Genomic DNA, 26,214 nt, shown 5'->3' with positions numbered 1-26,214 from the left:
CTGTGGGAAAACGGAGCTTAATGCATCCGCGTAAAGTGTGGTCAATGTTAAGCCTGTGCTGTCCACACAGTCTTATCAGGGCGAAAGTTTCTGCTTGTATGGAATATTTCTTTTAAAAGAAGTCTCTTCTTAGTAAAAATGTAGTTAAGGAAGAAAAGTTAGTCCCTGATAAGCATGTGCCCACTGCACGTGCTAATCTGCGACGACGCTTTACGCACATGCATACATTCCAGTTTTCAGAGAACGCCGCTACTGTTCTCTTCAAGTCTTTTAAAGTTCAATTTCTGTAATGCAGCAGTAACCTTTCTGGAGTACTGGAAGCGTAAGAATGCGAGCCTGGCCCATCTCTGGGACGTGTCGGACTATGCGGAGATAGAGGTTAGAGTGATAACTCTGTATTGTATAAGAGAAGTAACTTAACCAAAGGGACGTTACTTCTTAAGGGATGTCACTCTTGTAAAAAGGAAGAATATTTTCTTAAGTAAAGTTACTAATAAGAGGAAGTAACTTTACTTAAGGGAAGTTACTACTAAAGGAATGTTAAAATACAAAGGAAAGTGACACCTTAAGGGTAGTACCTACTGAAGGGAAGTATGTACTAAAAGGAAGTACCTACTAAAGGGATGTACATCACAATATACTAAACATTTTCTTATCAAATCCAATGTTAAGGCAATAACTTTAACAAAACATCTAGTCAAACTTTTGCGCAGAGTGACCCTCATAACCATGTCAAAGAACATTTCACGCAAAATTGATTTTAACAATACAAAGATAGGTCATGCGATATGTAAGAAGGAACTTGACCCAAATCAACGGTCACTGCTTTACGGCCATCTGTTAACCGGAGTATCTCCAGTTTATAAGGGTTTCCCTCCATCTGTCAAAGTCCTATGTAGTCTCCAACATTCAAGCAAAAGAGTGAATATCTAGAAAACAACAATGTTTTCCCTACCACATGCACAAAGAAATATTCTAAAATAAAGAAATGGCAAGTGCCCCTATATATAATCATGTCTTCAAATAAATGATGTTCATGTCTTGAGAGCGTATAGAATTGCACACCAAAAATAATTAGTATACAGGTACCTCTTGCTACCAAAGGGAAGTAACTACTAATTGGAAGTTACTACTAAAGGAACGTTACTCTACTAAAGGAAAGTAACTACTAAATGAATGTCAGTTATTAAAGAGAAGTTACGACTAAAGGGATGTTTAACTACTAAAGAAAAGGAACTACTAAAGGGAAGTTATTACTGATGGAAATTAACTACTAAATGGAAGTAACTACTAAAGGATTGTTACCATACTTAAGGGAAGTATATACTTAAGGGAAGTTACTTCTAAAGGAACGTTACAATACAAAAGAGAAACTAAAGGGAAGTAACTTTGAGAAAAGGAAGTAACTACTAAAGGGAAGTCATTACTAAAGGAATGTTACAATACAAAAGGGAAACTAAAGGGAAGTAACTTTGAGAAAGGGAAATTACTACTTTAGGAAAGTAACTACTAAATGAATTTTACTCTTCTTAAGGGAAGTAATCACTAAAGGAATGTTTATATACTCAAGCTAAGTAACTATTAAAGAAATGTCACTATACTTAAGGTAAGTTACTACTTCTGTAATTATGTTCTGTCTAAGGGGCAGTACCTTAACATGGGTAACACATTCCTTTGACTGAGATCAGAAATTGTGGGATTTTAAATGGTATTGTTGGGATTTTGTATTTTGTTTAAAAACATAGTTAACTTTGTTTGTCTTAGTATAGCCATCGTGTACGTATGCCAGTATTATCACGAAAAAGGAACTTATACAAATAAATTTCTTATGTACTATTCCTCAAATAAAGAACAGAATACATTTAGAATTATTTTTTTCATTAAAATGAAACCATAATCCAGTTGTATGCAATTCCAGTTTGTATATATAAATCTTTGTTAACAGTGTCAACACTCTGCATTTGAGCCTCGCTCTTGGACAACGGGGCTAAATTCATGTGAGTTAAGTTTTTACCAAATTAGCCTGTAGATTCCTCAGAGGCTAATTTTGGACGACCTTTTCTGCTTTTATTGTATTTTAAGTTTAATGCAGGTCTCTTTAAAACAAAAATCTAGTTACGGTGGAAAGTGTCGTCCCAGATAAATCTGTGTGAACTGCAGATGTTAATCTGGGACGACACTTTACATACATGCATTAGGCCCAATATTCCAAGATGAAGTCTCATTGCTAACACAACAGTTCCCGTGGTATTTCACAGTTCCCGTGGTATTTCACAGTTCTCGTGGTATTTCACAGGAGCGACCGCGCCCTGAGTACGCTGCAAAGGCTCCTACATACGAGGAGAACCCGATCACCCGCGTCAAGGAGCCGTACTTTCCACCACGCAAACGCCTTCCCAGAATCCTGTCTGGGATCGCTGTCATTATCATCATGGTAAGTGTGTCAGATGGTAATCTCTGGCGCCAATGGTTTAGGAGATGCATGAATAAGCAAGTCAACGATTAATAAAATCTGGTTTCTGTTATTTCAATTTCAACAAAGTCGTGGTCGTTTGTCGCACCTCAGAAGTATTTTTGGTTTATTCATTCATCTCCACAAAAGGTTGTTGGATAGACCCCTGGTATAATAAACTTAATGTTGTTGAATAGAGTGAGAACTTGTATAGTAAACGTAATATTGTTGAATAGCGTAAGATCGTGTATAATAATTCATGGGTTAAGGTAAGGATTTCAACACAATTCTATTAAATAAAGTGCAACATTCAGTGAATTTGCCTATCCGGCTCAATAAGTTAAACATTTTAATTATGATATTGCAAACATCGTATTCTCATTTTTAAAGTATTTGTTAGCAAAAAAACAACACCACCAATTCCTTATTAAGTCAAAACGACGCTTTTTCAATAAAAAAGGCCGCCATCCTCATTCCCTTAAAGATGAAAAAAAGTTCACGTAACCAGGCATTTATACGCTAGTTGTGTTTTGTTTAATGTAAATTCGTATTTCAGACGACACTAGTGATGACATTTATTGTTGATTTGATATTTCAGGTGACGCTTTTGGTGATATTGATTGTTTCTGTGATATTTCAGATGACACTAGTGATTATATTTATTGTTGATGTAACATTTCAGATGACGCTTGTGACGATATTAATTGTTGCTGTGATGTAACCGTTGATGCTAGTGATGATATAAAATGTTTCTCTGATATTTCAGATGACGCTAGTAGTGATATTAATTGTTGCTATGATATTTCAGATGATGCTAGTGATGATATTAATTGTTGTTTTGATATTTCAGTTGACGCTAGTGATGATATTATTTGATGCTGTGATATTTCCGATGACGCTAGTGATGATATTCATGGTTGCTGTGATATTTAAGACGACTCTAGTGATTATATTCATGGTTGCTGTGATATTCAAGATGAAACTCATGATGATATTTATTTTTGATGGGATATTTCAGATGACACTAGTGATGATATTTATTGTTGATGTAATATTTCAGGTGACGCGAGTGGTGATATTAATTGTTGCTGAGATATTTAAGATGACGTTAGAGATGATGTTCATCGTTGATGTTATAGTTCAGATGACTAGTGATGATATTCATGGTTGCCGTGATATTTCATATGACGCTAGTGGTAATATTAATTGTTGCTGTGGTATTTCAGATGATGCTTGTGGTGATATTGATTGTTGTTGTGATATTTCAGATGACTCTAGTGATGATATTCATCGTCGCGGTGATCGTGTACAGAGTGCTGGTCAGCAAACCACTGTTTCAACACGCTAGCACACGTCCACGGGCCCAGCTTATAGCCTCTTTCTCGTCGGCCATTGTCAATCTGTTATGCATTATGGCCCTGGGGCGATTGTATGAAAAACTGGCATTGAAAATGACACAATGGGGTGAGTACTTTAGTGTTACATTTTTCTCGAGGGTGTGGGAAAAAGTGGCGGTCATTATGAAAAGTATAATTGCTATATTTATATTTTGGAATTTTTTATTAATTATTTTGTTTTAAAGATCGTGGGTTTGTTTTAAGTTTATAGTTATACGCATTCATTTTATTCAAATAAAATTGATTTATAGTTATGATAAACATCATTATCATTATCTAAAATTGTGAAAAAATAAATAGAACATTCTATGCAAACATCTTTTCAAAATACACTTTATTCCATGAAAGTTTTCATGTATGAGAACTGAGTTCTTTGAATGAGCCGCATTCTGAAAAAAACTGGGCTGAATGCATTTGCGCAAAGTTTTGTCCCCGATTTGCCTGTGTGGATTACAGTTCCGTCTGTACTGGATTTTCGTGTATGTGTGTATATCAGAGTTTATTTCCAGGTCATACCTAGCTCTTCACGAAGTCTTCGCAGCCCGACTGGATTTTCGTTTAGAAGAGACTTTCTTTAATATATAAATTCTATGTCAACGAAAAGTTTCGCCCCAGATTGCGGACTACACAGGCTAATCAGGAACCAAACCGTACGCACATGCATTAAGCACAGTTTTCCCAGAAGAAGGCCCCTTGTCCACACACAATAGGCAATGATTGCTGAGAGATGTATTGAACCAAGACCGAGTTCGAATGTACAAGGGAAGTAACTTAACTAAAGGGAAGAAACTTTACTTAAGTATTTAAGTACATTCTCTCTATTTATTGCTAGAGATGCACCGTACCCAGACAGAGTTTGAAGACCAGCTGACCTTCAAGGTGTTCCTCTTCCAGTTTGTCAACTTCTACTCATCCATCATCTACATAGCTTTCTTCAAGGGCAAGTAAGTAGGAAGAGCATGTTTGTTCAAGGGTATGTAAGTAGAAAGAGTCTTGGTTCAAGGGCAAGTAAGTAGAATGGCATGTTAGTCAAGGGCAAGTAAGTAGGAAGACAGTAAGTTAAAGGGCAAGTAAGTAGGAAGAGTCTTAGTTCAAGGGCAAGTAGGAAGAGCAAGTTTGTTGAAACAATATCCGCACTGTAACATTGTCATTTATCATGAAAGTCTATGTTAATTGCCACAAATGACTAATCTGATCCCTTTTTGTGTGTAAAACGTGTCTCCACTAATGACAATCATGAGCAGACAAAGTGGCCTGTGTATTTCTTGTTTATCTCAACGATAAGGTCACACTTAGAGGTCAGAAGACAAATTTGGCCACAAACAGCTTGTTTTTTTTACATGAGTTGCATTTTACGTAAAAAGTTCAATGTGGGGACATCAGTGTCCCATGGACACAATGTCTTGTTATCAACTAAACTTACATCAAGTGTTCTTCTTTTTAAAGGTTAGTTGGATACCCTGGTCACTACACGACATTCTTTGGCATAAGGAGTGAGGAAGTAAGTTAACAAAACTCATAACTTAAATGCCAGCCCAATTACCAACAATATGGTTTATTAGCCATTTCTTATTCAAAACTGTGTGGTATTGGTTGCAGAATGGGACAAGCAGAATAATTCTGAAATGAAACTCCATACAAACACATTTTAAAAGACAAAAAGGAAAAAGATAAATGATCTAATTATAAATAGAACAATATTCATTTTCCTTACCATTCGTAGGTAGGGATTGGTGGTTGTTTTATTTATTTTTCTTTACTGTTCATACTACCTGTTTTTCTTCGCCAAATACAAGACTTGCTTAGAGTGACAAAAAATGCATATAACCAGTTTATTGGCTTAATCAAATGTTCCAAAAAGGTGTTGTAATCCACCCATTTCCAAAATTATAAAAACGAGTCAACTTGTACATCTGTTATAAACAATTACATTTTGCAGGAATAACAGTTAAAATATTTACATTGGTGGTGACTTTTGAAAATCCTGGTCTTGATAAAATTTTCATAATTGGATTTTTATCGAAAAATTAATTTTAACTTAAATTAAGTAATTCTCATGTGTACTTTGGCTAATACCATTATAATTCAATTTCAAATGCACCTACACTTCCAATAATTATTTCAATATTGGAAGACAGACTAAACTAAATGGAACATTATTTCTCAACTATATTTCATGTATGTTGACAGTGTAACAATGAGTGCTGCCTAATGGAGTTAGCCCAACAGTTAACAGTCATCATGATTGGACTATATTTCAAGTTTGTTGACAGTGTAACAATGGTGGATGCCTGGTGGAGCTAGCCCAACAGTTGTCTGTCATCATGATTGGAAAGCAAATGATCAACAACGCACAGGAAATTATTGTACCGTACGCTACTTTATAGTTTATTATCTGTAAATGTTGATTAATGGAAATGCTTGTTACAATGTGTTCCATTTAGTATCCAAGTATTCAAATGTTACCATTGAAAATGCTTGTCAAAACTCAACAATGGACCAAGTTGTATAATATTGTGCTATAGACTTCTCAAATAGAGTTCTCAAATATTGACCAACTTGCTTGGTATTTGTGTTACATAAGGGGGTAAAATATTTTAGCTCGATCTTGGAAAACATGGCCTAATGCATGTGTGTACAGTGTCGTGCACACCCTAATCAGAAACAGCACTTTCAGCTTTTATGGATATTTTCCTTTAAAGGAAGTCTCTCTTTAGCTTGTTTAGTTTAGCCATAAAGTGTCATCCAAGATAAGACTGTGCGGACCGCACTAATCTGGGACTACACTTTATGCATATGCGTTATGCACAGTTTTCCCAGAGCGAGTCTTATTTGATTTTTGTGTGTGTCAGGAAGGTGAAGGCATTCTTTCATCGTATGAAGATCAAGGTTGACAAATCTCGCGTCCAGTCACGTTGGGAGGAAGATTACCAGCTCATAGAGAATGAGGGACTGTTTGCAGAATACCTTGAAATGGGTGGGTTGGAACCTTTAAATGGATGTGTTGTAGCCTTAAAATGAGTGGGTTGTAGCCTCAAAATGTTTTTTTGTAGCAATAAGGCCATTAGCTTTTACAGAATGCATCTTGTTGTTTAAATGAGATTGTCGTAGCTTCTAGAGATGGAACCAACTGGGGACTTCTAAAGGGTTGGTTTTAATATATTGCACATGAGGTAACATAAGTATATAAATACATCTTCACTATTATGTCATACTTATATTTAGCCTTCTTTTGATTGATTAATTATCCTTAAGAATATCAGGTGCTTAAATTGACTAGTCTTTTACAAATGTTCAAACATTCACATTTCTATAAGATCTTTTAGGGATTGTGATCAACGAAAACAGTTATAATTTATGTTGTTTAGAGTTTTATGTCTTCAATTCTATTAGTCTTTTGGTTACTTTTACTAAAATAACACATGTTATCTTGTCTTTCTTGCAGTTTTGCAGTTTGGGTTCATTACAATCTTTGTGGCAGCCTTCCCATTGGCTCCCTTGTTTGCTCTTCTCAACAACTGGGTGGAGATACGGCTGGATTCCCAGAAGTTTGTCTGTGAGACCCGCAGACCAGTGGCTGATCGGGCGCAGAACATTGGTGTCTGGTTCTCCATTATGGATGGACTGGCGCAGATAGCTGTCATTAGTAATGTAGGAACCAGTCTTGTCTTTAAACACATGTTTTATGTGTGTTTACATTATGCTTCATCAGTTTCGAAATAATTCATTATAGTAGGAAACATTCGCGAAATAATTAATTAATTTTCAGATGTGCTATTCTGAGTCCATTTATGTGTGTAGAGGATGGTATCAGATGCCAAACCATTTTTTTCTTGGGCCACGGAGACAATATCATATGCCTTTGTATGCCCCTGTCGTCCAATGATTCCAAAAGGCATATAGCATATGGTTTGTCCATTCATCTGTTGGTAAGAGGTTAACCATAAATGACGTGTAATTTCAATACACCCGCATCACCTGACCCATTTTTACCTTTACGTTGACCTTCCTTTGGACTTGAAAACTAATTTAGAATGTCCAAAATCTTGCTTAACACAAACTAAATCATTTCCTCTAACATTGATACCTGTTACGAGGCTTAGATACTTTAATGGATGTTATCTATGAACACTGTCAACAATTTTGACCTTGACATGGACCCACTTTAGGTCTTTGACTTATTCAGAAGGTCCTTATTTTTGCTTAACCCTAAATGATGCATATCATCATAAATTCATGAGTATTTCTTCCAGCAAAGCATGGGTGATGTATGTTATCACAATTGACTCACCCACATCACCTGACCTCATTTTGACCTTTACAATGACTTACTTTCGAACTTGGTCAATCCAAACTAAAGGTTTGGCTAAAATAAATACCTTTTACTAAAAAGCTTTGATACTGTAATTAAATTTAAAATGGACCAATAAATCGATTCTGACATGGCTTCTACCAAGGGCATTATTATTTATTGAAAGCAACATCTTGTTTAGCATATATTAAGTTTCAATAAACATTCATGGTAATCTAGTTTAGTTTCATAAGGACTTATTTATATTACCAATGAATACAATTAATGGAGCTGCATATACCGTTATATATTTTCCATAGCTATTTAATACTTTGTACCTATTAGCCCATATGTGTTTGCAGGCTTTCCTAATCGCATTTACATCAGATTTCTTGCCTAGACTTCTCTACAAATACCAGTATAACTGGAACCTTGAGGGGTACACCAACTTTACCTTGGCACTGGCCCCTAATGGGACCCTTAGTCAGCCATGCAGGTAGGTCAAAATAGTAATCATGATCATTTTATATCGATTTAGAAGATGTTATAGTGATTTTGACGATTATATGATGATTTTTATGATCCAATTGTGCTTCTGTTGCAATTGTTTGAAAATGTTAACCTTTATTTTTCCAGGTACAAGGGATTCCGAGACAAGGACGGCTACTACACCATGTTCTTCTGGCATTTATTGGCTGTCCGTCTTGGCTTTGTCATCGCTTTTGAGGTACACAGTTGATCTGAGCTCTTGAAAAACTGGGCTTAATGCATGTGCGTTAAGTGTCCTCGCAGATTAGCCTATGCAGTCCGCACATGCTAATCTCGGACTTTTTCTGCTTTTATGGTATTTTATGTTTAAGGAGGCCTCTATTAGCGAACATCCAGTTTATGCAGAAATTGTCGTCCCTGATTAGCTTGAGTGAACTTCACAGGCTAATCTTGGATGACACGTTACGCACATGCATTAAGCCCCATGTTCCCGGAGCAAAGTTCGGTTGTATTAAGCCCACTATCAAGTGCTCAAATCTTTATTATCTTAACATAATTATATATAGCACAGTTTGGAGGGATTAATTAAGCAATAATGAAACTTGTGTTTCAAAGGTATTAAATCAGCTGAAAAAAGAACTGCACATATAAACACTTACATATTACCTTGATAAACAAAGAAAACCTTTCCTTGCTTTAAAGGTATTGCACATCAGTCATATGTATGGATATCATGTGCGGTCAATTCTTCTTATTTCCAAGTTGCCGATACAAAAAATAACTTTTATACGGGTTGAACAATACAAGGTTATCTTTATAATAACTACTGGTAAAGTTTTTAATATTTCTGTTCTTTATACATGTGTAAGTACTACTGAATTACATTATCTGTATTTTAAAATATTAAATTTACGAGGTGTTCAACACTTATGATATTAGGTTTCGGCAGGCTAGGGTGTGTCCAGTCAATGACTTCAGTTTGTATTAACCAATCTTGGATGAAACGTTTGATATACCATGCAAGCTAACATGAAGATACAACTTGGGATGAAACCTTAAGAATGAAACGAGCTTAAATTGAGATACAACATGGTATATATTTTGGGCACTTCTTGTAAAGGTCTCTGTTAAAGAATCAGTATCCGATCAATAACATAAGTGTTCATGGAGATATTGCTCTGAAATTTTGTTTGTTGGTGGTTTATATAAACGGCTAGCTCGAGATTGCATTTTGAGCCAATAAGATCAAGATTAAGTTCGATGTTGCTTAAAAATAGAAAAACAGTTTCTGCTCAAGAACCTGAGTTAAGAGGGAGATTTTGCTGTGAAGTAATAAGGTCATTATCATCTTCGCCTGTGGTCCCATCTGGGACATAGGCCGCCTACCATTTACTTCTAGGTGTCTCGGTTTTCGACGAGTCTCTCAATCTGCCCCCATGTTTGGCCCATCTGCTGAGCATCTGCATCCAGGTCACGGCGCAAGGTGTTTCTAGGCCGACCTCTCTTCCTTTACCCTTAGGGGTTCCATGTGAGGGATTGCCTTGTCGTATTGGATGCAGGCTTGCGAAGGGTGTGGCCTATCCACCTCCAACGTCTCTGAAGGATGTCTTCTTCAACTGGCTGCTGGTTTGTTCTTTTTCATAATTCTTCGTTGGAGATCTTGTCTGGCCAGCTGATCTTGAGGATCTTCCTGAGGCAGGTGTTGATGAAGATCTGTATTTTCTTTATGGTGGTGACAGTGGTTCTCCATATCTCTGCTCCATAGAGGAGTAGAGATTTCACAATGGTATTGAAGAGCCTAATCTTGGTGGTGATGCCAATTACGCTGGATCCCCAGATGTTCTTCAGCTGATGGAAGACTGTTCGTGCTTTACCGATGCGGGTTCTGACAGCTGCATCTGTTCCTCCCTGGTTGTCCAGAATGCTGCCGAGTAAGGTGAAGCTGTCCACCTCCTCAAGCGCCTCGCATTGGACTGTGATGGGTGTGTTGTTTGATGCTTTGGTCCTGAACACCTTGCTCTTCGCTTTGTTGATGGTGAGGCCCAGTCTAGCTGAGTTGTCCGCTACCATGTTTGTCTTTTCCTGCAGCTGTTGTTGGGTGTGGGAGAGAAGAGCCAAAGCATCGGCAAAGTCAAGGTCTTCCAACTGTTCCCAGAGTGTCCACTGAATTCCATTCCGCTTCTGTTCCGTTGATGTCTTCATTACCCAGTCTATGGCCAGCAGGAACAGGAAAGGTGAGAGTAAACAGCCTTGCCTCACACCAGTTCTCACTTCAAAGGCATCCGTGAGCTGTCTGCCGTGAACAATTCAGCAGGTCATTCCCTCATAAGACTTCCTGATGACGTTGGTGATCTTTTCTGGCACTCCGTAGTGTCTCAGAAGTCTCCAGAGGGACTCCCGGTCAACGCTGTCGAACGCCTTTTCATAGTCAATAAAGTTGACATACAACGGCGAATTCCTCTCCAGGAATTGTTCCCAGAATGATGCGCAGGGTTGCGATCTGATCCGTGCACGATCTCTCCTTTCGGAAGCCTGCTTGTTGGTCACGGAGATGCGGGTCTACTGCGTCTTTCATTCGGTTCAGTAGGATGCGATAAAACACCTTTCCTGAGATGGATAACAGCGTGATTCCTCGGCTGTTGGAGCAGGAACTGAGGTCGCCTTTCTTGGGAAGCTTGATGAGGTAACCCTCTTTCCACTCTGTTGGGATTTCTTCTTTTTCCCATATCTTGCTGAAGAGCGGGTGTAGTAGGTCCACACTGGTCTCCACGTCAGCCTTAAGCGCTTCCGCCTGTATGCTGTCAGGTCCTGCAGATTTGCCGTTCTTCAATTGTTTGATGGCTCTGCTGATCTCTTCCTTTGTGGGAGTGCAGCATTTGATTGGCAAATCGCTTGTAGCTGGCAGAATCTCCGGTGGGTTCACAGGGGCAGGCCTGTTGTGTAGGTCCTGGAAGTGCTCAATCCACCTCTTCTTCTGCGCTTCATCATCTGGTATTACTCCTCCTTTTTTGTCCCTAACTGGCCTCTCTGGCTTGGCAAACTTTCCTGCTAATCTCTTGATGATGGAGTACAGATCTTTTGTTCTGTTCTGATAGGCTGCCTCTTCCGCCTCTGTTGCAAGCGTCTCTAGGTAGTTTCTCTTGTCTTCTCTGATACTTCGCTTGACTCTCCTATTTGCTTCGATGTACTCTTTTTGTGCTTTCACTTTTGCGGCGCTTGTTCTGCTGTTGTTTACACTTGCCTTCTTTTCTCGTCTTTCCTCAACTTTCTGAAGCGTCTTTGCTGTCATCCACTCCTTGTGGGTGTAAGACTTGGGGCCCAGTACTTCTTGGCATGTTGAAGTCACTGCTTCTTTCACGTTCTGCCATTCTGCTCTATCGTCCCTTTTTCAAGCAGCTCCTCTAGGACCTGGAACTTGTTGGAGAGAGTGACCTTGAACTCTTCTTGCTTCCAGGTGTCTTTCAGAGTGGCAGTGTTGTACCGTCGGCGTTGGTTGGGCCCCCTGTCCAACTCTTCTTCAGCTTTAGTTTCAATCGGGCGACAATGAGATGATGGTCCGCAGCCACGTCTGCTCCTCGCTTGACAAGTACATCATGAAGAGAGCGACGAAAACTCCTTGCGATGCACAAGTGGTCAATCGGGTTCTCCGTTGACAGGTCTGGTGACACCCAAGTTGCCTTGTGTATCCTTCTGTGGTGGAAAACACTCCCTCCGATGACCAGGTTACTTGTGGCGCACAAGTCGGCGAATCTCTCCCCGTTGTCGTTCATCTCGTCTAACCCTTGTTTTCCCATGATCTCTTCATATCCTCGGTTGTCACTGCCGATCTTGGCGTTGAAGTCACCCATTAGAATAATGATGTTTCTTATTGGTCTGTCTTGTATGATGGTTGACAGTCTATTGTAGAAGTTGTCCTTCTCATCCTCTTTACTGTCGTTTGTTGGGGCGTAGCACTGGATTTTGTCCATGTTGATCCTCTTCCTCTTTGAAAGGAAAGAGGCCGTCATGATCCGAGGTCCGTGTGCCTCCCACCCGATGAGCGCTCTCTGTTCCGACTTGGAAAGCATTAGGGCTACTCCCTGGGTGTGTTGCATCCTCCTGCTCATGCCCCGAGAACAACAGTAACTCACCGGAAGTCAGTCGCTTCTGCCCAGAGACAGTCCATCTTGATTCACTGATCCCTAGGATGGTGAGGTTGAACTTCCTCTTCTCTGCGGCAACCTGTGCTGTCTTCCCGGTCTCATACATGGTTCGGACATTCTATGTTCCGGTGGTGGTAGTGGTCCAGGTGGAGATGATGGTCTTCGGCCTGATGGCTTCCAGTTGACACTGACTTTCATCGTCCGGCGCCATACGTCCTCCAGCTTGAGGTCCACCTTCTTCCACGTCCGTGATGTCTGTTGTTATTCTGTTTGGCGTTTCTGTAGCAATAAGGTTTCAACAGGGTAGGGTAGCTAGCCCTACGTCCAACCCTCCTCCTTTTTCAGCGTGGGCTTGGGACCGTCCTTGGAAGTAATGAAGGTAGCCTTGCACAAATGTCTGGCTTAGGATTGCATTTTAAGCCAGAGGGTTAAAGGTCATTGTTACTAAAAATACAAAAGCAATTATTTAGTTTCCACTAAATGACTTTATTTGCATTGACCAATCTTAATGGAACTTAGTGTATTGCAAACTTGCTTGGATCGCCTGTGAGGTATAGGTGAAGGTAGCTATTATAAAAATGGTCCTCGCTCTGTAAAAAGGGGGTTAAATGCATGTGCTAGAAGTGTCCGCCCAGTTTAGCATGTGCAGTCTACACAGGCTAATCAGGGACGACACTTTTTGCTCAGAAGATATTTTATTTAAACACAAAATATCATAAAAGCGGAAATTGTTCCTGATGAGCCTGTGCGGACTGCTACAGGTTAATCTTGGAGGACACTTAACACACATGCATTAAACCCCCTTTTCACAGAGCACAGCTAAAATATAAACTTGGCTTATGCCCAATAACTGCAGATTGCATTGGGGCCAGTCTGGCAAACTTCAAAGTCACTGTTTCAAAAATATATAATAGTTTTTAGTAAATAATTTGAGTTTTGATTTAGTTTTTATGTATTTTGTGCGTCTGCCTCTTATATGCAGACTTAGCTCAAGAGTACATTTTGGGCAAATCGGGTTATGGTTACTTTTACTTAAAATATATATGTAAACGTTTCTGCTAAATAATTTGAGTTTGGATATACAAGTATAGCACTGAGTTACGTATTCGCAACAAGCAATCAATCCCGATAAGTCTCAATGATGCGGTTAGGCATGCTGTAGAAATGGACGCATTCTGCAAGGCTGAAAAGAAAACAGTTAGTAGTAGTTCGTTGGCAACACCAACTTCGGAGGATACTTTCAGAAAGTAAGTCGTTGGTGATGAAATCAAAACACTCTCAAAAACCTTACATGATTTGCAAAAAGAATTCCGGTAATGAAAAACGAGCACAGAAATAACAATCCACCCACGGTTGGTGGTAAACGAAACTATGCAACGCACCCGCAACATTTGAACGTCTGATGGAGATAGTGTTAGCAGGTTTACACTGGCAAATATTTTTTATTTATTTAGATGACGTGATTTTAACAGGGAAAACATTTTACGAAATGTTGATGAATCTGAGTACTGTGCTATCAAGGTTTAGGGAGGTTGGACATGAACTGAAACCTAATAAGTGCCATCTGTTTGCGGAACAGGTAGAATTCTGAGGGTACATACAATCCGCAGAAGGGATACGTACGGACCCAAAGAAAACTGAAGCCGTACGTACCTGGCCGATTCCCAGATGTGTGCGTGATGTACGCTCGTTCTTGGGATTCTGTAGTTACCACAGGCGTTTCATTTACCGGTTTGCGGTGCAAGCAAAACCTCTACACCGTCTTACCGAGAAAGGTGTGAAGTTTGACACCGGATTCGAGTAATTGAAGCAGAAATTAATGGGAGCCGAAATTCTGAGCCACCCGGATATTCGCGAACCTTTTATCCTAGACACTGACACGAGTGACATGGTCATTGCAGCCGCACTGTCACAAAAGCAGAATGGAGAGGAGGAGGTCGTTGCTATCGCTAGTCGAACTCTGAGCAAGTCAGAACACAAGTACTGTGTAACACGCAAATAGCTGCTAGCAGTGGTTCACTTCGGGAGGTAATATTGGCATTATTTATATGGAAGACAGTTCCCGTTGCGAACAGACCATGGCTCACTCCGTTGGAATGTGAACTTCAAAGATCTAGAGGGTCAGTTAGCTCGGTGGCTAGAGATATTATCTGTTTATGAAATGAAAATCGAGAACAGACCTGGTAGGTTGAATGACAATGCTGATGCCTTGAACAGAACGGTATGTAGGCAAGAAGTCGTGACTGTCCGGTGATCGGCAAGGACAAGGTTGAAACACCATGAGAGAATGGCTCATGCACAATTATCACCCAAGCCAAACTGAATATGTACAAGCCATATCAGTAAATATCTGAAATCTCTGTGGAACCAATGGAAGCACGTACATGTAAAGGATGACATTGTGGTCAGAAGATGGGAAGATTTAATACCAAGACTTTACAATCGCAGGCAGTTTTGCCTCTGGGTAGGAGAAGAGAGGTAGAAGAGAGGACATGCACATGACATAAAGGCATCATGACATCAAGGAAAAAAGAAGACATTAACGAGGATAAGGTAACGTTTCTATTTTCCGGGTCTACAACATGATATTCATATCTAAGTCAATTGGTGTGAAATTTGCACAAAGCGAAAAGGACCCACGAAAAATAATCAAGCACCAATACAGGTTACAAGAAGTGGCTATACTCTAGAGCATATAGCAGTAGACATTTTGGGAGAATTGCTAATCACCGAGAATGGGAAAAAATGCATTGTGGGGATATTCGACTACTTTACCAAGTGGACAGACGCGTATGCAATGCCAAATATGGAAGCAGCAACTGTTGCGCGTGTCATTGTGGAACAATTTGTGTCGAGATATGGTGTGCTAAGGAAAGTGCATTCGGATCAAAGATCACAATTCATCAGTGGACTGTTTACAAAAATGTGTCGACTGTTACAAATAAATAAAACAAGAACGTCACATACAATCCCGAATCGGACGGGATGGTAGAGCGGTTCAATCGAACCTTATGTAAAATGCTCAGAGCATTTGTTAATGAAAACAATCGAGACTGGGATGATCAGTTACCATCCGTTATGATTGCTTATAGGTCATCGGAACTGGAAACTACTGGAGTAACCTCAAATCTTATGATGCTTGGGCGTAAAAGGACTATCCCTCATGACCTTGCATATGATAAGTCAGCAAATGCTAAATCTACACCACATAACGATGGGTGTGGCTGTTACAAGAACAGCTTAAAAACGCTCACGCCTTTGTTCGTACATACACTGGTAAGGCAATTGAAAGACAGAAGCAGTATCTTGACAGGTCACTTGCCTATGAACATTTCAAAGAAGGGGATTCAGTATGTGTGTTCTGTCCGGTTTAACGTGCAGAGTGGTCTCTTAACTTTACTTTTACTGGCGTGGACCGTTTCAGAAAAAATGCAACCGTCTTGTATAAGGTAAATTGTGGTAGGTCCGGATCTGTGCAGGCCATACACACAGAAAAATTGAGGAAAGTAAGACCTCAAGTGCTGTTGGGTGAGTCAGACACATATTCCCGATTTTATGACAGCTCATAAAAACTGAGGTATCAGATGTCGGACCCAGCGAGCGAGGTCTACACGATGGTAGTAACCACGATGACCTTGGTTCATTAAGAAAAAAAAAGACGTAAACCACTTTGGCATCATGACCATGTTTTTTCTACTTACAGTGCCGGAATGCCAACACAAAACACGCCCAGATCGAGAGCCATATGTCCGCTGTGCAGAGGGGAAGTTCCAGCTGGTGAAAGGTTCGCAATGCATGTTACCCAGTTCTCAATAAAACCAAAACGCCACAAGTGCGTGACTGTGGAAAAGACTGTCAAGAACTGATGTACCTTAAACGACACATACGTAAGACTGGACACACACAGACGACTAACGTGGAATGCGTTAAAACACCCGGAGACAACACAAGTCGTGAAAGCAGTTGGGACAGTAACCCTGGGGTTGATGTAGCTGGAGAACTCTGCATTGATTTAAATGTTAGGAGAGTAATCAGAAAACGAATCGCACCAGAACCAATAAGGGCGCAAAAGAAGCCGCATCTAGCCGCGGAGGGTCAGGCATGTTGTTCCTGGATAGGGGACGACGCAAGCTGTATTCGCCAAGCTGCGGAAACTGTCACTGCATATGAACATGGCACCGCGAGAGAACATGTTCCCACAGATAGTAGGGTCGTACACACCCAGACCGATGAACCTGTGATGAATTGCAACAAATGCGATGTTTGTGGCATAACCTTTGGAAACCAGGCCATGTTGTTTGTGCATAGGCATATGGGTTGTCATTGTGTGGACGATTCCCTGAGATGCAATGTTCGCAGTCTCGTTGAAATAGGTGTAAGTCACCCTCGTGACCAAAACCTACGTCACTAAAGGCACCATATGTGACCCAAGTCACTCAAGACACCCGAGGTAACCCAAGTCGCCCAAGATACCAGAGGTGACTCAAGTCACCCAAGACACCCGAGGTGACTAAAGTCACTCAAGACACCTAAGGTGACCCGAGTCACTCAAGTGATTGAAGACATCCAAGTTAAACAATGTATACGGAACCGGCTTGTATAGTGATTAAACGGGCATCATTCGAATTATACAATAATTATGAAGCATTAATAGTGTAAATAATCATTGCTTCCAGTTTTAAGTTATAGTATGGGCATTTTTAACTGTTGAATTGAACTGACAAGAATTAACAGGTCAAAAGAGTTAGTTTAAATGTGGTAACTGACCAATAATCTGCAACTCGTCTTGCTACCAGTTGTTTATAAAAAATATATATTATATTTGATATTTTACATGACTGTCCCAGTCCTCTAAGCCGAGCGGAACTGTCTTTTTATTTGGATCGGAATTAGTGTTCGTGTGTCGTATGAATAGATATCATTGCAATGATCCGTTAAACAAAATTTGGTGTTTTTGTCGTATGAACGAATCTGCATTAAAACTAAATTAAGATTCACATCGTACATCGAATCATTTCTGTCGTCAGTTGACAAAACGAAAGTACGGTTGATATTCAAATGCATTATTTTTCTCTTTCCGGGATATTGTTTAGTATGTTGATGCTGCATTGATAAATATAAGTGTATATGAAGTGATAGCGGAAATTGAGTATCTAATCAAACGGCTATGGAAAGCCCCATGAAAATCCGCATGGTGAAAAATAACACTGGTGTTTGTTGCCATTATATATATCCCGAATAAACGGGAAACACATTACAACTGTTAATTAAAATAGAGAATAAGTTTTCTGCTCAATGAAAGATCTAGGAATCTGTTTTGCATTTTCCTTTTGTGTTTAGGTATCTGACATGCAAACATCTTATTAATGCACAATTATGTAAATTAAATGAATAACTTAGATATTGGAAATCTGTAATTTCCATATTTCTTGCTATATTTCCGTATTTTTTTAAAGAGCTAAATTTTGTTGATCTAAATTTGTTCACGCAAACATAGCAAAATGTTTTAACAACGATATTTTACTGTGTCTGTTGGTAAACTCAATACTTTGCCATCCTCAAATGAACTAAAATGTTGAAATCAATATGCAAGAGCCACTTATTATTACTTACCATGGCTGTGAAAATATACTTTAATTTGCGCAGATTAGCTAGTGAAATTAACCGTTGATAAAACAAAACCTAGACACTGAAGATGAGACCTTAAATATGTATTAACCGCAGTTCAAAATACTGGGTTATTCAAAAGAATTGAGTCATATTACCGGTAAACATCAAATTTCTATTAAAAAAAAGAAATAGTGCAATGATTAACAGGGAAAAGACCAAAAAGACTTGTTTTACAATTCATATTTACTGTGAATTAATGTTGACCTACTATGATTGTTTTGTGTGTAAAGACCAGTAAAAGAACAGTTTATATTAGATCAAAATTATTTCAAACACTGTTATTATGAATTGTTATTTTGGTCTATTTTTTCCCAACACAATTTTGATATGCTCCACTCTGTTATTTCAGCACGTGGTATTTGGTATCTGCCGCCTGATTGACATCCTGGTCCCTGACGTCCCAGAAAGCCTCTCTCTGAAGATCAAACGTGAGCGCTACCTCGCCAAACAAGCACTAGCTGACACAGACACAATCATGCAGGTAGGTGGAACGCACATAGAATGTTTTCTTTTGGGATTATACATTTTATTTCTAAGACTTCAGCCACATGCTCCCATAAAAAAATTTCTAATGTAATGACTCAATCTTTATAAAACTTTAGTAAATTGCTACACCATTGCCCAGGAAATAGTCACACCGCCGTTATTAACCAATGAGAGCACAGCTTTGTTGAAAACCATTTTGTTCAAATCGACAATATCTTTGCAATTGTTGAATAGTTGGAAAGCTGATCAATTTTGTTTAATTTTAATTTTATTTGAGTGTATGAGATGTGTACTTGCAATGTGAATTACTGTCTAACCGAATTATGCAAGCTTATCATGTATTTGCGTGGTAGCTAGATCGATTCTATGAAATGTTTATGCAAGTTTGCTATTTGATTACCGCCTTACTGTAGACTTATGCGAAAAATGCATAGATTTGTTCCTTTAGTATGAAGTCTTCTGAATTGTTCGATTCCAAGATTGTGCAAATCAGTTGAAAATTGATGGAGTAGTGAGTTTCGGAAATTGGCTGGTGTGCCAAAAACAGAATTATAAAGGTCTAAGTCACAGCAGTGAGGAAGGGGGGGGGGGTAACAACTCATGCTGAGTGCCTGTGGTTTTGTTAAAACAGCAGTTATGAAATTGTTGTTAAGTTCTTGTGTTGCGATGATTGCAATGCATTGCGTTTTGTGAAATAGTGGTTTTGTGAAAATAACAGTTTTTTACCGTTGAAAAATTATTGTGATGTGATGATTGCATTGGTCTCACTGTGTTTTGTGAAAATAATAGTTTTGTGAGAACAACAGTTGTGACAGTTGAAACAGTTTTGTGTTGACATGATTGCAATTCTGTCACTGCGTTTTGTGAAATAATGGTTTTGTGAAAACAGTAGTTGTGATTGTTTTTACATTCTTGTGTTGTGATGATTTCAATGCTGTTCCAGTATAACTACATATTGTTGTGTCTACCAAACGTCTGCATGCAATATTCATTCTACCTTTCACTGCTGTAACTATTAGGGTGTATGTTTTGTTTATTTGTCCCCGCAGTAGGGTGTATATTGGAGCCACTATGTTGTTCGGTTTGTAGGTTGGTCGCCTTTTCTGCACAAAATGTAAAAAGTTTGTGGGGCAAACAGCTTCCATAATCCAAAATCAAATAATTATGTATATTTTCCAGCACGGTCAAGCCTATACTCCGGATTTTGAATCTTCTTTATAATCTTCAAGGTCGCGACTTATCTGAAGGTCGCGACTTATCTGACTTACGGTGTTACAATTAATCGCTGCCTTGTAGTTATATAGCATATCTTGGTTTTTCTAATGATTGTCGAGTCTATTATATAATGAATTTATGGTTTTAGCACTTGCTACATGGTCTGGGAGACTATTCCAAATTTTTGCTGCTCTCAGTGTAAAGCAGTATTTTCTTGGAGTGAAGTTTGGTCCATGTACAAAGATTTTGGTTGTATTTCCTCTAGTTGTTACACGTGTAGAATGATCTTTCCTACACTCAATAAAGGCTGCAGCTTATTGGTCATATAACACATTGAGATTTTGTAGATTTCAATCATATCTCCACGATGTCTTCTATAATTGAGCGTTGGGAGTTTTTTTTTTAGTCTTTCTCCATATTTCAAATTGTGTTGTGGCACGTATTTGTACACCTTCAATTAAGTCATTGTGTTTTTAGAGATGAGGGAACCAGACCGAGCTAGCTTAGTCCATGTGTGGTCTTAAAAGTGCTTTATATAGCGGTAGAAATGTTTTTTCGTCAAGATTTTGGAATGTTCTTCGAATTATTGCTGACATAGAGTTGGCTTTTTTTTTCACTAATATGTTTTTCGAAAGAGACCTTGCCGTTTATTATAACGCCTATGTCTTTCTCCTCATCGATTCCTTCTAAATCTTTCCCCATATGTTTGTATTGGAAGTTTGTGTCTGGTTCATTTTTGGGGGGAGCATATAGTCGCCGCTTCGTCTGTCCGTCCGTCCGTGTGTCCGTCCGTGCACAATTTTTGTCCGGGCTATTTCTCAGCAATTAATGACCGAAATTCAATGAAACTTTATGTGAAGCTTCACTACCAAGAGGAGATGTGCATATTATCAGCGGATTCTTGTCGGATGATTTTTCACAGAGTTATGGCCCTTTGAAATTTTCTATAAAAAAATTCTTGTCCCCCCAACTATTGTGCCCTCAAGACGTGTCCTTTTATCTGAATATAAAGTGCAATATTGTGACAAAAAAACCTTTGGGGAGCATCACCCGTCTCCGACGGTTTCTTGTTTCCAAAGTGGAGGTATTTCCATTTGCCAGGGTGGAATTTTAGCAGCCATGTACCACTCCATTTGGTTAGTGGTTTTAGATCTCTGTAAAGTATTTCTCGGTCTTTGTTGTCGTTAACCAGTTGAAATATGTTTGTGTCATCTGCAAAAAGGTATACTGAGGATTGGACAGTGTCTGGCAGGTCGTTTATGTAGATGACAAATAGTACTGGTCCCAGAACTCAACCTTGAGGTATGCCTGAAGTTACATCTTGCCAGTTTGAGCAGGCATTGTTGACTGCAACCTGTTGTTTCCTTCCACTTAGGTAGTTCTCGATCCAGTCTATCATGTTATTTCTTATGTTTTATGCCTTTAATTTGTTTATAAGTCTTTTGTGGGTGACTTTGTTGAAGGCTTTCAGATAATCAATATAGACACAGTCAACGCCTTTCCCATTATCTACGGCTTCTGTCCACTCCTCTAGTCCTCTTAGTAGTTGTAATGATGTCGATCGTCCTGCTATAAACCCATACTGTTTTTTTGTGAAGAATCTGTTGTTATCGAATTGGTTCATTAAATGTTCGGTTACTAGTTTTTCCATTACCTTGCAGATTACCTATGTCAGGCTAACCATGTCTGTAGTTACTTGCGAGTGTTTTGTTTCCTTTCATTTAGATTTCACTTATACTTGCTTCTTTCCAGCCGTTTGGTACTCTTCTTTGTTGTTTTGATTTATTGAATATTATGTTGAGTGGTTTTGCTAGTCGGCTGCTTAGTTCTCTTAAGAATAATTGATGCATACCATCCATTTCTGGAGATTTGTCTCGTTTCAAAGATTTGAGTAATTTAGCTATTTTACGTTCGTTTATATCCCTGTCTTACCATTCCTTATTGGGCTGTATTTGCTTTAGTTCAGATACATTTTCGTCGGGTTCTTTAAAGAATACACTGCTAAAGAAGCTTCCTAGAATGTTTGCCTTTTTTTTGTTATCTCCTGTTTGGTTTTACTTTTTGATTTAATGTACTGCCAGATTTTTTGGGGGTTTGTCTTTGCTTCTCTCGCCAGATTTTCTTCATACTCTTTTCTCGCTAAACGTACTAGTTTGTTATTTTGTTTCTCACCCTTTTGTATTTTGTTCTGATGGCTGGTTCTTTTGTTTGACCAAACTTCTTTGACAGTCTTGATTATTTCTTGATCAGTTCTACTATGTCTTGACCTAATGGTACTTGTGTTGTCTTGTTTGATGTTTTCTATGTTGCTACATGTCTTTCCTCCAGTTCCGTAATATTTGTTAAAAAAATTTCCCCATGCTATGTACACTGTTTTCATTTTGGTTGTTCAGCAACTCATCCCAGTTAAACACATCCAACTCATTTTTTTTTAATTCGTCGTAGTTTGATTTTCTATAGTTCTTCCTCTTTTTATCATTTTTTGTTTCAGTTTCACCTTGCATATGTAACTGAATAGGATTTCACAGTGGTCACTTTCCCTAGTGGACTTAGGTATTCTATTTCTTCAAATTTCAATGGCATTTTTGTCTGCGGTGATTATGAGATCTAAGACACTTGGATCGTTAGAGCCCCTCCATCTTGTAGGTTCAGTCACTTTCTGGAATAGGAAGTTGTCCTGCAGGGTATCTATAAATTTTTGCTCCTCGCTGTATTCTCCTTTTATGAGAAGGGTCTCCAATCTATGTTTGGGAGGTTAAAGTCCCCCATTGATAGTAGGTCAGAACTAGTTTTTGTTGCTTCGTTTATATGTTTTCGCGATGCTTCGTGTATCCTGCTCGTGTTGTCTGATAGTGATCAGAAAGAGCCGACTAGTAGGTGCTCATTGTTACCAGTTTTGATTTTTTACAAAAATATTTTCTTCAAATTCATTTTTCATCTTCACTTCTTCGGCTATAAGATCTTCATGTATATATAAGATGAGTCCTCTCCCTGTATCGTTATCAATGTTCATATGGAATAGATCTAACCTGCGTGTAACCTTTGCAGACAAACAAACGAAAATAACATGCCTCAAATAAGGAAGCAATCTGAAAGAGAAATAAGAAACACGTGAAATAAGAATATCAAATGCCATGACCCAAATAGAAAGAGATAACGAGAAGAAACTATTTTCATAAGCCAAAGAAAGGGAAAATTATATATAAATCTAAATGACGACATAATAAAAATAGTGCGTCTAGGAAAGTATTACAGATCAATGGAAAAAACTAATAGACCACTATTTTTATTATGTCGTCATTTCTTACTTTTACCCCACATGTTTCTTCTACTGTGATGGCTTTTTCTTTATCGTGGTTCAATCTTTCAACAGGGTTGGTCTAGTTTTGTTCGTCTATTCCATTTACAAGGTTGTTCTCCCTATTTTTTCTGTCATTCAGTTCACTGATGACTGATTTGAAACTTTCAATATGCCATCGGCATGATGTGTATATATGTGTTAGACATATTTATCCCTTATGATCCGTACAATCCTGAGTTATTTGTCATTTATCTGAGCTGATAACACAGTGTGTTAGTATGACGCATATTTGGAACAATTAAAGCTCTTGTTAAGGTAAAAGTGAGTTCAGCATTTCAAGATGAAGTCTTTCAAGATGATGTCCGTCAGAGAAAAGATGTTAATGAAATCTTCTGTAGTGCGTTCAGTAAAAGCGAATTTCTACCAAAAGTTGTTTCGTATTTATAGCTCCATTGAACGATATGATTGCTGCGAATGTTTGACCCCATAAGTACTTTAATCAATTTATAATACGTAAAATACGGTATAGACAACAACAATATTAGTTTATGTGGATTTTATTCTACAACATGAGTACCCACCCGCCATTTTGGTTGTGCAAGCAAACCCCTTTCTGCGTGCGTTTGAGTATATATTAAGAGTGTCTCCAGAAAACGGACCGTTACGTAAGCAAACGTTTCCTAATCATTGTATTGTTATCAAGAAGTTAGATTAATTCATTTACAATTGTACTTGTACAACAAAGGCTTTTAGTCTTAAACATAACTGTTATACTACTATTATGCTACTATTATACAACTGGTATGCTATTTGTATACTACAATTATACTACTGTTATACCACTTTTATCCTACTATTATACTGCTGTTATATTATTTTTTATATTACACATATCCTATTGAAATGCTACTTTGATACTAGAATTAAAATACTATTTAACTACTATTGCATAAGGTTTTAACTATTTGTATACTACTATGATACAGCTATTATACTACCATCATGCTACTATTATAGTACTATTTTTCTATTAGTATACTACTTTTATACCACTATTACACTATTTTTATACAACTATTGTAATATTTGTATACTATTATTTATCTAAAGCACAGAAACAAACTGAACGAGTTTGTATGAACTAGTATTGACAAAGACTTGACGTGAAAAGTCTTATTTCAATCATCTGCCTTTACAATTTCAGATGGTGAGAGGGGAGGATGGAGGGCAGGGGAGTTAATTGTCTATTCAAGGGAGAGAATCCTGGCAAGGAAGAGTGACATGGGAGTTAACGATGCATTCAATAGAAAGAATCCTGGTGAGGATGGGGGACCAGGAGAGTTAATGATGTATGCAAGGGTGATAACCCACAGTAATAAACAATTGAGGCATGACTACACGTATGGCATTGCTATACGAAACATTTTCTGAGACACCTCAATATGGCAGCTTCCAAATAAAGGTACGATACATCTGGGTACAATTGATGAAGATGAAGATTTGTAACGATACATTGTGAGATTTAGAATGATACACAATGATAAGTATACCAATATACTATGAAATTTTAAACTATAAACCACACCACACATTTTATTTTAGGGTGCATGTACCCCCTACTTTTGAAATTATGGGTTACACAGCAGACTTATGGTGAACAAGAGGACCATTCTATACATAGATGGTGACATCACTGCGTTATTGTCAGTAATACCGGTGTGTACACAATGCAAGAGGACACTAAATATTTTATTGTAATCATTATTAATGATTAGATTTATTATGCAATGTCATAAAGAAATGTGTTTATATTCTTTATTATTGAAATACTGTTATTTTACTTAATGTTCTATATTCTAACTGTTGTATTTACGAGGCAATTTTTAGGTAGGGTGGCATATAGGAGTCGCACTGCTTTAAGATATTGAGCTTTTTTTGTATAAGAGTCTACCTACATGACTTACAGTTGAAGTGTAAAATGTATTCCGTTCCGTTGATTTTTGACGAAAATGCAACCCTTTTAATTATTTAAATTGTTGCCAAGGAAAGTAATAAGCTTTAAAGGGAGATAATTTTTATTTTTAATTTGGCTGGTACAAGATCATTTTTGACAAGGGAAGTAATTTTTGAAGGAATATAATCCAAGGTAGGAGCTTTTATTAATAGAAAGTAAAAGGCATGGAGATTTAAGACAATATTGGGTATATAAATTTTCACTCTAATAACCATTTTATGGATGGTTTTTATGCAAAGATTAGCGTACATCGAAGCGCCGAGGTTATACATTTTGATGTACCCACTCACGTCTTTTTTCTTATTATACTTTCATTTCTCGGCCGATTTTGACAACTTATATATCATTAGAAAGCCTACGTTACGTAGTTTTCAGATATATAAATATATATTATGTTTTTCTTCTGATTTGGGCAGCCCGGCGAGTTATAACTTTAACTTTTGCAAATATCACACCGTTTTAGAGTCTAGATTCACGGTTGACATGTTCGAACTTTATACCGATTTCTAGCGTTGATATTTGGAGTTCAGTTTAAAAAATTACATCTTGCTTAGGAAAATAGAATTCTGTATACGATAGAAAAAAAATGGTTTTAAAAATGAAATTAAGTAAGGAATGGCTGTACGAAAGTATCGCGCGGTCCTAACGCAGAGAACTGATGTTACGGTCTTGGCGATAATGCTTTTGTTTAGATACCGGCCATTTAATTGCCTTTGTCATGATTATTATATTTTTTTATGGAATATATTGAAATATT

General features: G+C 38.2%; 1 pseudogene; it reads left to right on the top strand.

The window, feature by feature from the left end:
• LOC127841068 (anoctamin-7-like) overlaps positions 1-25,744 on the top strand; it is a 51,243-nt pseudogene extending 25,499 nt beyond the window's left edge.
• The last annotated feature ends 470 nt before the right edge of the window (positions 25,745-26,214 follow it).

The sequence above is a fragment of the Dreissena polymorpha genome, chromosome 8 (assembly GCF_020536995.1).
Source record: "Dreissena polymorpha isolate Duluth1 chromosome 8, UMN_Dpol_1.0, whole genome shotgun sequence".
NCBI lineage: Eukaryota > Metazoa > Mollusca > Bivalvia > Myida > Dreissenidae > Dreissena > Dreissena polymorpha.
Note: the sequence above shows the minus strand (reverse complement) of the source record. Positions and strands in the feature narration are given on the sequence as shown.